The sequence below is a fragment of the Hemiscyllium ocellatum genome, chromosome 2 (genome assembly GCF_020745735.1).
Source record: "Hemiscyllium ocellatum isolate sHemOce1 chromosome 2, sHemOce1.pat.X.cur, whole genome shotgun sequence".
In the NCBI taxonomy this organism is placed as follows: Eukaryota; Metazoa; Chordata; class Chondrichthyes; order Orectolobiformes; family Hemiscylliidae; genus Hemiscyllium; species Hemiscyllium ocellatum.
Window position 1 is genome coordinate 149,238,233 of NC_083402.1, and position 15,654 is coordinate 149,253,886.

A 15,654-nucleotide genomic window follows, 5' to 3' on the forward strand; every position below is an offset into this window, starting at 1 on the left:
CCCTGACCTATTTTCTACGTTTCTGTGTTTCTTTGATGCTGACATTTATGTGGGTGACAATAATGGCTGCCCTGTGTATAACTGTTCTGTATGTACCTTCTTAAGACAAAATGGCATAAAATAATCAACGAGGTAATCTGCCTGTTCATCAAGCGCACAATAACGGAGCTGCGATGTGTTGCCTCAAGTGCTAACCCAGCTCTGTGTGGTCCTCTGGCTAATGCTGGAAATTATCTTGTGCTGATGAAACCACTGGAGAAGCCTAGTAGGTATGGCAACATAGTTTGATAGATTTTGACATAACGGAAACATACAAGGACAGCAGCGGCAGTGTGACACTGCACCAGCGACAGAATTCACGCAGATTGGATTTTCACCACTTATGCTTTCTTTTTTAAAATTTAAAACGATTGAAAAATAAGTCCATTGCGACTGATTTTCTCCAAATTTACCGGGATTTTTCTAACCCACCTCCCGCTTTTGTCTTGCATTCTGTTTGTCCTTCGAACATTGTTTTTATTACTAACATTGCATGAAAAAGAAGTGATTGTGTCACTCTTCAAAACTCATGAAAAACAAAGCTAGACGCGAAGACTCACTTTGTTGCAGACTGGAGAAAATAAAGACAAGGTAAATAAACCATTTCCACAGGTTGGGGAGTTTAGAACTGGGGACATGGTCTGAGAATTAAGGTCAGACTGCTCAGGAGAAATGTTGGGAAACATTTCTACACACACAGGGCAGGAGAGCTTTAGAACTGTCTTACACACACAGCCGAAGATGCTCGGTTAGTTGTGTATGCAATGAGCTGCCAGAGGAAGTGCTGGAGGCTGGTAGAATTACAACATTTAAAAGGCATCTGGGTGGGTATATGAATAGGAAGGGTTTGGAGGGATTGGGGCCAAGTGCTGGCAAATGGCACTAGATTAATTTAGGATATGTGGTCGGCAGGACGAGTTGAACTAAAGGTCTTTTTTTTCTATCTCTCACTCTATCACTCTAAGATGGATTAACTTTTGTTAAGCACAGATATTCAGGCATATGGACCAAAGGCAGGTATATGGAGTTAGGTCACAGATCAGCCATTTTCTTATTGAATGGTGGAACAGGTTTGAGGGGCTGGATATGTTCCTGTGTTCCTGTGCACATCCAATCGGTTTCCCGCGAGGGACCACATCAAGAGCGGAGATTAATGAAAGCGACAGCACCAAAGATGGAGCATGTTTCAAGCTTCAACCAAAAAAAACCTCTCAGCTTTTCCTCTCCCTGGCGGATCCTCACTGGATGGAGCACAGGGTAAACCGAGCTGGGTCCCTATGATGGGAACTGCAGCTCTCTCCGGCTCGCTGGTATCTTGTTCAACACGAGATACATGATAGATTGGGAACACGTGCAACACTGAGTGCCAACTCAGTGGCAGGTCTGTCAGCTATTCGTTCCACACTGCATGTCCTTCAGTGGTGTTTACCCTCAGTCACTGATCAATGGACTAACGTTTCAAGCTGTTCAAACTGAATAGACAATGATTAATTCACCTCAAGTACCACTAGGTCATAAACGATAGGAAACTGCCTGGGAATGTGAATTTAATTTGAAGAAATAAATCCGTTAGAAGACGTTTATCGGGGTCATGCGTATACAAATCTGAACATCATTCATAAGAATATTCCGATAATCATTTTTTCTTGTGTTCTCAAAGTGCCTCGCACCATGTGCAAGGATCCCAGGTCAGGTTTGAAACTAGCAAACTCCTATCCTTAATTCCTATCCTTGTTTTCTGCCTTTGTTGTTTATGTTTACAAGAGGGAAGACCCTTGCTGAATTTGGTATAAACACCGATCATTTTCTGATTAGAATTTTATAATCAGAAGCAAAAACGGAAAGTGCTGGAAATTGCTGAAAAAGCTCAGCAGGTCTGGCAGCATCTATGGAGAGAAATCGGAGTTAATATTTTGGGCGCAGTGACCCTTCCTCTGATTTCTCTCCACAGGTGCTGCCAGACCTGCTGAGCTTTTCCAGCAATTTCCGTTTCTGTTTCTGATTTCCAGCATCCGCATTTCTTTCGGAATTAAGAGTATGACAACACCTAGAATACCATCGGGAAACCTCAGTGGAATCGAGCCGCAACGTTTGAAATCTACGTGTTTTTGTTGTCTTTAACGTGCCCTGCATTTCTTGGAAATGATGTGGCAAAAAGGCGACCATTCGGCCCACCCTGTCCGTGTTGGATCTTTAAAAACAAGGTCAAATCCCAGCGCCCTTTGTCCAAACCTTTCTCCTTTGGACATCTATTTCTCAAATGCCGTTCAGATTGCGCTGTCCAGATCATTACAATCAGCCGCTTAAAATGATTTGTCCCTCCTCTTCATGCCCACCCCGTGTTCATCATCACAGCTGTCGCTCCGAATCCGGCCGGTGAGAAATGTGCTCTCTGTTTTGTTGCCTGCGAATGTTGGGAGGGTTTTGGTTGGGAGGGTTTTGGTTGGGAGGGTTTTGGTTGGAAGGGATTTGGTTGGGAGGGATTTGGTTGGGAGGGTTTTGGTTGACCTCAAACATTCGGACTGAAAGTCCTGCCATACTTGGAGACTGGAATGGAAGGATTGGTTATCACAGACAGTTTTAACAAGCTGTAGCAGCTGATCACCCCTCGGTGATGAATTGTGAAGGTAGTGCGCCCAGTGCAAGTCACACTGTATTTACCTCCGTTATCTCACAAGGCAACAGGAAACAACATGTCACAGTGCAATAACTAACACCGTGTTTTCCCTTACTATGGGAGATGTCCAAGGCTGGAACTGGAACCAAGCGAAAGCTTGGTTTGTGTCTGTGATCTTTGACTCTGTGCCGCCGCATCCTCCTCCTTCCCATCACCCAATTTCCCAGGAGTAAGATTTAATAGAAACATTGCCAGCTGTAAGTCGACGCTATATTTCCTTTCACGGCTTACCCATTGTAAAACTCCACCAACCAGGGCACTTTGCAGAGAGTTAGATTACATATTTTGCGTCAATGCAAGTTGCTGGTCATCAAAGTTGCATTTATTCTGTATCTGAATCTGAAGTGTTTCTGGCACTGACCCAGCATCATTTCTCTGTCACTTCTGGACCTGCCTCAGGAGTGAACGAAAGGCAAGTCTGGGCAGTTTGTTCATGTTAGTTTGGCACATGCAATAAAATGGAAATCTGTAGGAAGCTGAATTTTAAACGGCTTGGTTAAAGACAGAATTCCCACACTGACGTAGCATTTTTCAGGACCTCGGGACACATTAAAGCGCATCACCTGAAAATACGTTATTGCAATGTAGTCACCATTTTAACAGAGGAAATGAAGCGTACGGGAAAGTTGCCTAGTGCTAACTGATCTCCAGGGATGTTTCTGCTCGGGATTAGAATCCACAGCTTTCTGACTCAGGGGGCAGGAGTGTTAGTTTTGAGCCAAATTTGACACTAACTAGGGCAGTAGATACATTGGAACACAGGAACAGGAGGAGGCCATTCAGACCTCTTATTCCTGATGAAGGGCTTATGCTCGAAACGTCGAATTCTCTATTCCTGAGATGCTGCCTGGCCTGCTGTGCTTTGACCAGCAACACATTTGCAGCTGTGATCTCCAGCATCTGCAGACCTCATTTTTTACATTCAGACCCTTCAGCCTGTTCCGCCATTCATTGAGATCATGGCTGATCTGCGACCTAACTCCACATACCTGCCTTTGGCCTATAGTCCTCAATAACTGAGCATAACAAACATTTATCAACCTTAGGTTTCAAATTAGAGTGATAGAGTTGTACAGTACAGAAAAGAACTCATCCATGCCTGCCAGATATCCTAAACTGATCTAATCCCATTTGCCAACATCTGCCTCATATCCCTCTAAACCCTCCCTATTCATGTCCCCATCCAGATACATTTTAAATATTGTAATTGTTCCAGCCTCCACCCCCTTGCTCTGGCTGTCCATTCCATACACAATTAATCCAGCATCCTTTGCTGTTTGGGGAAGAGTCCCAAACCTTGCCCACCCCTTGTTTGTAGAAGTGCTTCTCTCCTGAGTAGTCTGTACCTATACACAGTGTCAGTACCATTTTCTCAATGTCCTTCAGCAAAACCTTGGAGAAACAAGACAAATAGCCAAAGAATTTATGGATATCTACACAAGGTTATGACAATAGACTGAAAACTCCTCAATCAATTCTCAGTATGGATTAGTGAGTTAGTTTATTTGGTCACCATTTGCTTACTAAAGTAGCTTCTTACAAATTTCTACTTCACTGATTCACATTAAAATCTTATGGGTGAGCAGCTAGGCTTCTGTAATACTGAGCACTTCTGTACATAGATCTATACTCACTCTTTTAAACTACACTCACTTAGACTTGTCAAAGAACAAAGAAAATTCCAGCACAGGAACAGGCCCTTTGGCCCTCCAACCTGCGCCAATCCTGATCCTCTATCTAAACCTTTCACCTATTTTCAAAGGATCTGCATCCCTCTGCTCCCTGCCCATTCATGTATCTGCCTGGATACATCTTCAATGACACTGCATGCCTGCCTCTACGATCTCAGTTGGCAAGGTGTTCAAGGCACTCACCACCCTCTGCATAAAGAACTTTCTACACATATCTCCCTTAAACTTTTCCCCTCTCGCCTTGAACTCATGACCCTGAGTAATTGAGTCCCCCACTCTTGGAAAAAGCTCCTTGCTATCCACCCTGTCTGTACCTCTCGTGATTTTGTAGAGCTCAGTCAGGTCTACCCCTCAACCTCTGTATTTCTAATGAAAATAATCCTAATCTACAAAACCTCTCTTCATAGCTAAAGCCCTCTATACCAGGCAACACCCTGGTGAACCTCCTCTGCACCCTCTCCTCCCCAAAGCATCCACATCCTCTTGATAATGTATGCAGTATTCTAAATGTGGCTGAACCAAAGTCGTATAAAGCTGTAAAATGATCTGCCAACTCTTGTATTCAATACTCCGTCCAATGAAGGAAATCATGCCATATGCCTTCTTGACCACTCTATTGACCTGCATTGCCACCTTCAGGGTACAATGGACCTGAACACCCAAACCTCTTGGTACATCAATTTTCCATAGGACTTTTCCATTTACCATGTAGTTCACTCTTGAACTGGATCTTCCAAAATGCATCTCACATTGGCCTGGATTGAACTCCATCTGCCAGTTCTCTGCTCAACTCTCCAATCTAATTATATTCTGCTGCATTCGCTGACTGTCCCCTTCACTACCTGCTACTCCATCAATCTTAGTGTCATCTGCAAACTTGCTAATCAGACCACCTATACCTTCCTCCAGATCATTTATGTATATCACAAACAACATGGATCCCTATGGAACACCACTGGTCAGAGTTCTCCATTTTGAGAAACTCCTTTCTACAACTACTCTGTCTCCTGTTGCCCAACCAGTTCTCTGTTCATCCAGCTAGTACACCCTAGACCCCCTGTGCAACTTCATTTTCTCCATCAGCCTACAATGGAGAACCTTATTGAAGTCCATATACATAATGTGCACAGCCCTTCTCTCATCAACTTTGTCACTTCCTCAAAGAATTCTATGAAGTTGGTAAGACATGACCTTCCCTCACTAAACTATGGGACTTATCACTGATAAGCCCATTTTCTTCCAAATGCAAATAGATCCTATCCCTCAATATCTTCTCCGGCAGCTTCCCTACCACAGAGTCAGGCTCGCCAGTCTATAATTACCTGGATTATCCCTGCTACCCTTCTTAAACAAGGGGACAACATTAGCAATTCTCCAGTCCTCCAGGACCTCACCCATGTTCAAGGATGCTGCAAAGATATCTGTTGAGGCCCCAGTTATTTCTTCTCTTGCTTCCCTCAGGAACCTGGGATTGGTCCCATCCGGACCTGGGGACTTGTCCACCTTAATACCTTTTAGAATACCTAACACTTCCTCTCTCCTTATGCCGACTTTACCTACAGTAATCAAACATCTATCCTCAACCTCAACATCCATTATGGCCCTTTCCTTGGTGAATACCGACGCAAAGTAATCATTAAGAATCTCACCCATTTTCTCTGACTCCATGCATAGCTTCCCTCCTCTGTCCTTGAGTGGACCAACCCTTTCTCCAGTTACCCTCTTGCTCCTTATGTACAAATAAAAGGCTTTGGGGTTTTACTTAACCCTGTTTGCTAAAGATTAGGTTAGATTACTTACAGTGTGGTAACAGGCCCTTTGGTCCAGCAAGTCCACACCAACCCACCACCCACACTACCAGCAATTTAGCATGGCCAATTCACCTGACCTGCACATTCTTGGATTGTGGGAGGAAACCCACACAGATGCGGGGAGAACGTGCAAACTCCACACAGAGAGTCGCTTGAGGTGGGAATTGAACCCAGGTCTCTGGTGCTTGAGGTAGCAGTACTAACCACTGTGCCACCGTGCCGCTCACAGTGATGTGCCTCCTCCTCTGCCTCACAGTGCCAGAGACCTGGGTTCGCTTCCCAACTCAGGCGACTGACTGTGTGGAGTTTGCACGTTCTCCCCGTGTCTGCGTGGGTTTCCTTCAGGTGCTCCGCTTTCCTTCCACAGTCCAAAGATGTGCAGGTCAGGTGAATTGGCCATGCTAAATTGCCCGTAGTGTTAGGTAAAGGGGTAAATGTAGGGGAATGGGTGGGTTGCGCTTCAGCGGGTCGGTGTGGACTTGTTGGGCTGAAGGGCCTGTTTCCACACTGTAAGTAATCTAATCTAATCTAAAAAATTTCAGGCATAAGCCCTTCTTCAGAAATGTGTCTTGCGGGTGGGGGGGTCTGACAGATAAATTGAGACCCTGCAACCACATGGGATTAATACGGATTTCACTAATTCCCCTTCAGTATGGCCCCTTCCCGAGTTGGACTATTACATACTGCTCTATAAAACCCTCCTGGATGCTTCTTACAAACTCTGTTCCATCTAAACCTCTGACACTCGGTGAATCCGAGTCAACATTATGAATATTAAAATCTCCTATCACCACCCCCTGTTGTTCCTACATCTTTCCATGATCTGTTTACATATTTGTACCTCTATCTCATACTCACCATTGGGAGGTCTGTAGTACAGCCCCAACATTGTTACCACACCCTTCCTATTTCTGAGCTCTGCCTATATTGCCTCACTGCTCGGATCCTCCATAGTGCCCTCCTTCAGCACAGCTGGGATATCCTCTCTGATCAGTAATGCAACTCCTGCACCCCTTTTACTTGCTTCTCCAGCCGCCTGAAGCATCGATATCCTGTGATATTTAGTGGCCAATCTTGCCCTTCCCTCGACCAAGTCTCTGTAATAGCAATAACATCATACTCCCAGGTTCTAATCCAAGCCCTAAGTTCATCTGCCTTACCTACTAAACTTCTTGCAAGCAAACAAATGCACCTCAGACCATCAGTCCCTTTGCATTCATCATCTGCTCCCTGCCTACTCTTCCCCTTAGTCAAGCTGACTTCATTATGTAGTTCCTTACAGGCTTTAGTTATTACCACATTTCTTTACACTAACCTCCTCATTTGGTTTCCATCCTTTGATGTTTGGGGGGGACAGGAAAAGAAATGAAAAGTTGAAATTCTTCAGGTTTTCCATCATTTCATCCGATTTGTTGAAAAATTAATGAGACCTGCCTTATTTGCTGTTTGATATGATTTGTGTGGTGTTTGATCCGACTCAGGCGACAGACTGTGTGGAGTTTGCACGTTCTCCCCGTGTCTGCGTGGGTTTCCTCCGGGTGCTCCGGTTTCCTCCCACAGTCCAAAGATGTGCGGGTCAGGTGAATTGGCCATGCTAAATTGCCCGTAGTGTTAGGTAAGGGGTAATATGTAGGGGTATGGGTGGGTTGCGCTTCGGCGGGTCGGTGTGGACTTGTTGGGCCGAAGGGCCTGTTTCCACACTGTAAGTAAACTAATCCAATCTGATCATTCAGTTACTTTTATCTGCCTCATTTTAAGTTTTGATTTTAGATTCACAGATATATATATATATTACAGCTTGTATTCCTGTTCTAACTCTACTGTAAAGTTTCTGGTTGTACATTCAAAACTATGGAATCTTAGGACTTTACTCACTTAGTAATTATACCTGGGATCACACACTTCATCAAACATTTTTAAAAACATGTTACTGGTCCCCAGCCAAATTATGGCATAAACTGCTGAGACTATGCCGACTTGAAAAATTAATTTTGGAAGGTGTAGAAAGGATAAAGGAACTCAGGGACATGCATTAAAGACACATTAATCTATAATATATGGCCACTCTAATTAATGTCTCACAAAATCCCATACAACATTTCAACCAGATTACTCCACTGAAAAAGGGAAGAAAATTCACATCATTTGATTTTGTATGGGCAACTGTATAGTTGCAAAGAGTCTCATTAAAATAAAAATCAAGGATCTCAGTAATAGAGAATCAATATGGGTATTAAAGCAAACAGCATCAGCTACCAGAGAGCGTAACCAATCAGGAGCAAGATGGTTTCACTGTGTGCTAATGTCATTACAACCAACTGATTTCAGTCAAGCACATGGAGCAAGGTGCACCCTATTTTTTATGATGATGGGAAGACTATAGCTCAAGTTAATGATTAAATGAGACTTTACAATCACTTGAATAAAAGCAAAGTATTGCCAATGCTGGAAATCTGAAACAAACACAGAACATTCCTCCGCCATTCCCACCACCTCCAGCAAGATGCCACCACAAACTGTATCTCCCCCTCCCCTGCATTGTCAGCGTTCCACAGAGGCCGTTCCCTCCATGATACCCTCATCAACTTCAACATCACTCTTCATGCTTCCTCACTCCCCCACAGCACCTTCCCATGCAATCACAGAATGTAGCATTTTTTTACTCACCTTCTCCCTCTGTCACTGTCTAAGGTCCCAAACATACTTTCCAGGAGACTCAGAGTTTCAGTCCAGTCGACTGCACTTGCTGCTCACAATGTGACCTCCTTTACATTGAGACCAAAGGCAGACTGGATGATTACTTTGTGGAACATTTCTGCTCTGTCTGTGGGAATGATCCCAACCTCCCAGTTGCTGGCCATTTCAATAACACTTCCTCCTTGCTCTCCTGGTAACGATTCTGCCCTGGGCATGCCGCAGAGATACAAAGCACTACATAAGCTCAAGGAACAGCATCTCATTTTCCACTGAGGGCTCCTTACAGCTCCAAGGTCTCAATATTGAAGTCAATCGCTTCAGAAACTGACAGCGTTATGTCTGTTCTCTGTTTTTCTTGCATTCTCTCTTCACACACCCCTACAACCGTGTAACATTTGTGTGTTGTTTACTTTACATTTAATAGAAATTACCCAATTCTTTCTCTTTCACACCTTAATTTATACTTTTTAGACTTTTTTTCTCCACAGTTCTAAAGAAGTCATACCAGACTCGAAACATTAACTCGATTTCTCCGCACAGATGATGCCAGACCTGCTGAATTTCTCCAGCATTCTCTGTGTTCGCTTTGTTCAAAATAATCACCAAATGGTTAGAACAGTGTGCACAGTAAAACTCAGGAAACATGTTCCAGGTACTTCTGGGGTTTGCCAGAACTCCATGAATCCAGCCGCGACTGGTTGCATAAATGTATAGAAACCTGATATCAATAAATTACACAATCACACAACCCAGAAAAGGCCCTTCATCCCATCAACTCTGTACCACCAAAGATGCACTACTACCTACACTAGTCCCACTTTTCTACACTGGGCCCATAGCCTTGAATGTTATGGATGTTCAGAGACAGAGAGTGTAGAGAGCTTGTCTTGGCCTGACTGGAGGCTCAATTCCCCTGTGCATGTTAACAAAACTGGTTGAATTTGAAAATGAACAGACAATGTCGAGGTCCTTATTCAATCTGCCATTGCAGTTTTATCTTTCATAAGTGATTCAATCAATAGTGGTCAGTTATAGTTGGCCACAACTCCTTCCATATCCGCCACAAATTCACCTGCACCTCCACACACATCATTTACTGCATCCGCTGCACTTGGTGTGGCCTCCTCTACGTTGGGGTGACAGGCCGCCTACATGCGGAACATTTCAGAGAACACCTCTGGGACACCTGGACCAACCAACCCAACCGCCCTGTGGCTGAACACTTTAACTCCCCCTCCCACTCCACCAAGGACATGCAGGTCCTTGGACTCCTCCATCGCCAGACAATGGCAACACGACGCCTGGAGGAAGAGCGCTTCATCTTCCTCCTAGGAACCCTCCGACCACAAGGGATGAACTCAGATTTCTCCAGGTTCCTCATTTCTCCTCCCCCCACCTTGTCTCTGTCCCTACCCTTGAACTCAGTACCACCTTCCTAACCTGCAATCTTCTTCCTGACCTCTCCGACCCCACCCCACTCTGGCCTATCACACTCACCTTGACCTCCTTCCACCTATCGCATCTCCATCGCCCCTCCCCCAAGTCCCTCCTCCCTACCTTTTATCTTAGCCTGCTGGACACACTTTCCTCATTCCTGAAGAAGGGCTTATGCCCGAAACGTCGAATCTCCTGTTCCTTGGATGCTGCCTGACCTGCTGCGCTTTTCCAGCAACACATTTTCAGCTCTGATCTCCAGCATCTGCAGACCTCACTTTCTCCACAACAGTTAATGTTGAGTCAGATGCAGACATTTGCAGTTCATTGCCGAGCAACATTTATCAGGATGAAGTTCCCTCTTCACCCTTTAGTTGAGTTGTCTGGCACTACCATTGTGCTAAATTGGACAGATTGAGAAGGTCAAAACTGAGCATCCATGTCGTGCTGTTGGCCATCCATTATTAATCTTCGAGTAAAAAATGAGGTCTGCAGATGCTGGAGATCACAGCTGCAAATGTGTTGCTGGAACAGTCCATCTTCCGCAACTACACTGGCACCACCCCCCACCTTTTCCTCCGCTACATCGATGACTGTATCGGCGCTGCCTCGTGCTCCCACGAGGAGGTTGAACAGTTCATCAACTTTACTAACACCTTCCATCCCGACCTGAAATTCACCTGGACTGTCTCAGACTCCTCCCTCCCCTTCCTAGACCTTTCCATTTCTATCTCGGGCGACCGACTCAACACAGACATCTATTATAAACCGACTGACTCCCACAGCTACCTGGACTACACCTCCTCCCACCCTGCCCCCTGTAAAAACGCCATCCCATATTCCCAATTCCTTCGTCTCCGCCGCATCTGCTCCCAGGAGGACCAATTCCAACACCGCACAACCCAGATGGCCTCCTTCTTCAAGGACCGCAGATTCCCCCCAGACGTGATCGACGATGCCCTCCACCGCATCTCCTCCACTTCCCGCTCCTCCGCCCTTGAGCCCCGCTCCTCCAACCGCCACCAAGACAGAACCCCACTGGTTCTCACCTACCACCCCACCAACCTGCGCATACAACGTATTATCCGCCGCCATTTCCGCCACCTCCAAACGGACCCCACCACCAAGGATATATTTCCCTCCCCTCCCCTATCAGCGTTCCGCAAGGACCACTCCCTTCGTGACTCCCTTGTCAGATCCACACCCCCCACCAACCCAACCTCCACCCCCGGCACCTTCCCCTGCAACCGCAGGAAATGTAAAACTTGCGCCCACACCTCCACACTCACTTCCCTCCAAGGCCCCAAGGGATCCTTCCATATCCGCCACAAGTTCACCTGTACCTCCACACACATCATCTATTGCATCCGCTGCACCCGATGTGGCCTCCTCTATATTGGTGAGACAGGCCGCTTACTTGCGGAACGCTTCAGAGAACACCTCTGGGCCGCCCGAACCAACCAACCCAATCACCCCGTGGCTCAACACTTTAACTCCCCCTCCCACTCCACCGAGGACATGCAGGTCCTTGGACTCCTCCACCGGCAGAACACAACTACACGACGGCTGGAGGAGGAGCGCCTCATCTTCCGCCTGGGAACCCTCCAACCACAAGGTATGAATTCAGATTTCTCCAGCTTCCTCATTTCCCCTCCCCCCACCTTGTCTCAGTCGGTTCCCTCAACTCAGCACCGCCCTCCTAACCTGCAATCCTCTTCCTGACCTCTCCGCCCCCACCCCACTCCGGCCTATCACCCTCACCTTGACCTCCTTCCACCTATCCCACCTCCATCGCCCCTCCCCCTAGTCCCTCCTCCCTACCTTTTATCTCAGCCGGCTTGGCTCTCTCTCTCTTATTCCTGATGAAGGGCTTATGCTCGAAACGTCGAATTCTCTATTCCTGAGATGCTGCCTAACCTGCTGTGCTTTGACCAGCAACACATTTGCAGCATCCATTATTAATCACAATCTGAAACCTCATGGCCCAACATATCCTTCACTCTATTATTATCACCAAGCAGTTGAGAGTGCTGCAGGGCATACGAGGGTTGTTCCAAGCATTAACTAAAATTGAGGTCTGAACCTAAATAAATTGCAGCACAGGACTATTAGTAAGGCACCAATCGGAAGCTGTATATCATAGATAGAGCTAAGTGATCCTATAAGCGGTGTATCAAATGTAAGCTATGCGGTCCTGCCACAGCCAGTCATGAGTAGTGGTGGGCAATTACCTCATTTGGAAGAGAAAACTCTACAAACTCCACAAGCATCCCCACGACAAAGGAACCCAACACAATAGTGTAAAAGACAAGATTGATGCAGATAAAACCATTGTCATATACTAGGAGTACCAAGTGGATGATGCATCATGGTCTCTACCTGAGGTCTCTAGCATCAGGCAATCTTCAGCCAATTTGATTCACAGCATCTGCTAACAAGGTAGTGGGAACTGTAAAGCCTATGGGCCCTAACAACATTCTGCCAATTACTCCTGGTTAATTTCATTCCCGTACTTAATACATGCTTCCAGAACTACTTATACCACTAATCAAGCTACTCTAATACAGCTTCAGTGTCCAGCTGATGTTGTAGAAACTTTCCCAGGTGGATTTTGTCAAGATAAAATAAGATAAGTCAAACCTGGGAAATTACTGCCCTATCATTCCACTCTTAACCATCAGGAAAGTGATGGAGGGAGTTATCAACAGTTCTTTCGAGTGGAACTTCCACAGTGATAACGTGCTGACTGATGCCAAATTTAGGTTCCACCCAAGCTGCTCAGCTCTTGACCTTATTACAGTCTTGTTGTAAACATGAACAAAAGAACTGAACTCTGAAAGTGTATTGAGAATAACTGCACTTGATATTGAGGCAATATCCGATCAGGTGTGGCAGTAAGGAGCCCTAGCCAAATATGAGCCTGGGAAAGAATTCTTTGTTGATTTGGGTCATACTTGGTGGAAAGAAATATGGCTATGATTGTTTGAAATCAATCATTTCGGTCCTGTAACATCACTGCAGGAGTTTCTCAAGCGTCCTGCTCTCTAACTATCTCCATTAATGACCTTCCTTCAATCTTCAGGGAAAGAAGTTGGGATATTTGCTAATGATCACCATTCACAACACTTCAGGCACTGAGCCCATGACCATAGGTAGCCACTATCCCTAATCAACTCTAACTGCAACTCTATGGTAGCTCAGGCTTGGGACGTTGAGTGGCAACTAACATTTGCATTACACAAGTGCCAGAAAATGATAACCTTAAACAAAAGAGAAGAGAACCATTCCCTTGACAGTGACTATCAATTATGCTACCATTGCTGAATACATTCAACCAATATTCCACAGGTTACCATTGATCAGAACTAAACTACAACCATCATATAAACACTGTGGCAGCAAAAACAGGTCAGAAGCTAACAATTCTGCAATGAGTAACTTCTGTCTCCCCTACGCCTATCCACCACTTACAAGGCACAAGTCAGAACTGTGATGGAAAACTCTTTTCTATCTGGATGAGTATAGTTTCAACAACTCTCAAGAAACTCACAAATATATGGAATGCTTTGCCTGCAACGGTAGTAGATTTGCCAAGTTTAAGTGCATTTAAGTCATCATTGGACAGGCATATGGACATATATGGAATAGTGTAGGTGAGATGGGCTTCAGATTAGTATGACAGGGCAGCACAACATCGAGGGCCGAAGGGTCTGTACTGCGCTGTAATGTTCTATGTTCTATGTTCTTTGTTAATATCTAGGATAAAACACCTTGGTTCAAATGGCACCCTATCCAACAGCTTCAACTTTCAGTTCCTTCACCACTGGCACTCAATGGGACCAATGTAAACCATCTACAAGGTGCACAGCAGTAGCTCACCAAAGTCCCTTCAAAAACATCTTCCAAACTCACAGTCTTTGCCACCCAGAAAGAAAAGGGCAGCAGATACAGTGAACCCTTCCACATCATGCACCATCCTGACTTGAACTATATCATCGTTCCTTCACTGTTGCTGTGTCAAAATCATGAAATTCCTTTCCTAACAGCATTGTGGGGGTACCTATATCACATGAACTGCATTGGTTGAAGGCAGCTCACCGTCACTTTCATATGGAAACTGGGAATTAGCAATGAATTCTGGCCTAGCTAATAAAATCTGCGTCCCATAAAGGAATTTTTTTAAAAGGGACCAAATGTTGCGGGCAGTCTCAGTATTTGCCAAGAAGAGGGATGGAATTATTGTTTTAATAATCAAGATTTTGGCAAGACCCAAAGAACTCTAGATTTGGTCTTCCCAATGTTTTGTCAGGCAGACTTACCCATTATCCAGGAATAGGTGTCAGACAAGTAGCCTGATGACTTTGAATCAGTGAATGATCATGGGAGGAAGTGGCGAGTTAAAGGTGGGAATTGTCATTATAAACGTGAAAGTGAAGACTGTATTTTCAGATGATGTTGGACGTGAGAAATACAAGAGAACAAAGGATGGATCTTTGTGGGGAAACAAAGTTGACTTCACGGGAACACGGAAGTTAGACCCTGCTGGTGATTTACTAGCAATTACTAAATTGATAAGAATGGAAGCAGGTGAGTGCTGTTTTTCTCAGTGACCAGTAGTGCAGAAAGGTTGGAAGATTAGTGTCTGAGTTGTACATGAACAAAAGTATGACTGGGTGGCTGTTGGCTGACAGGGATAACTGCTGCACCCATGGTTTATGATGCCCCACAGTAGAAAGACCAGTGCTGCTAGGAACACTGTGTTGAAGATCACACAGAGAATTGAGCATTCTGCTGGAATATTCAAAGCAAGGTCTGATGTCCAGACTGGCCCAAGGGTGATTTGTAGTGTTTGCCCAACATCATCTTTGGAATTGTAATAATGTGTTGGGTATTTCAGTTGCTACATCTGGAAAACACTGATGGTTCTTGTGGAAGCAAAGCTGACACTGCAGACCCAATATTTGAAGCAAAAGAATAGCAATGGGTAGCAGACACAACTGTGAGTTAGATGTATTCACCATACTGTTACCTCTTGTTATTTGACTTGATCAGCTCAATGATCTCATCAAACCCAGCATGAGCAACATAAATTGTTTGCTGCCCATGGTTAGCCATCACATCATAAGCTTCAGCCCCATTATCATTACATCACCTGTCTCTCCATGCCATAGAAGAAAATCAAGTGATAAGCAGAGTTTACATCAAATATTCCAATGTATTGCTCCATATTTATCCTTAGTCTTTTAAATGTCTCACCATGAAATCAATAGTAATAAAGGACTGGGAGAGATATAACATGCGCACT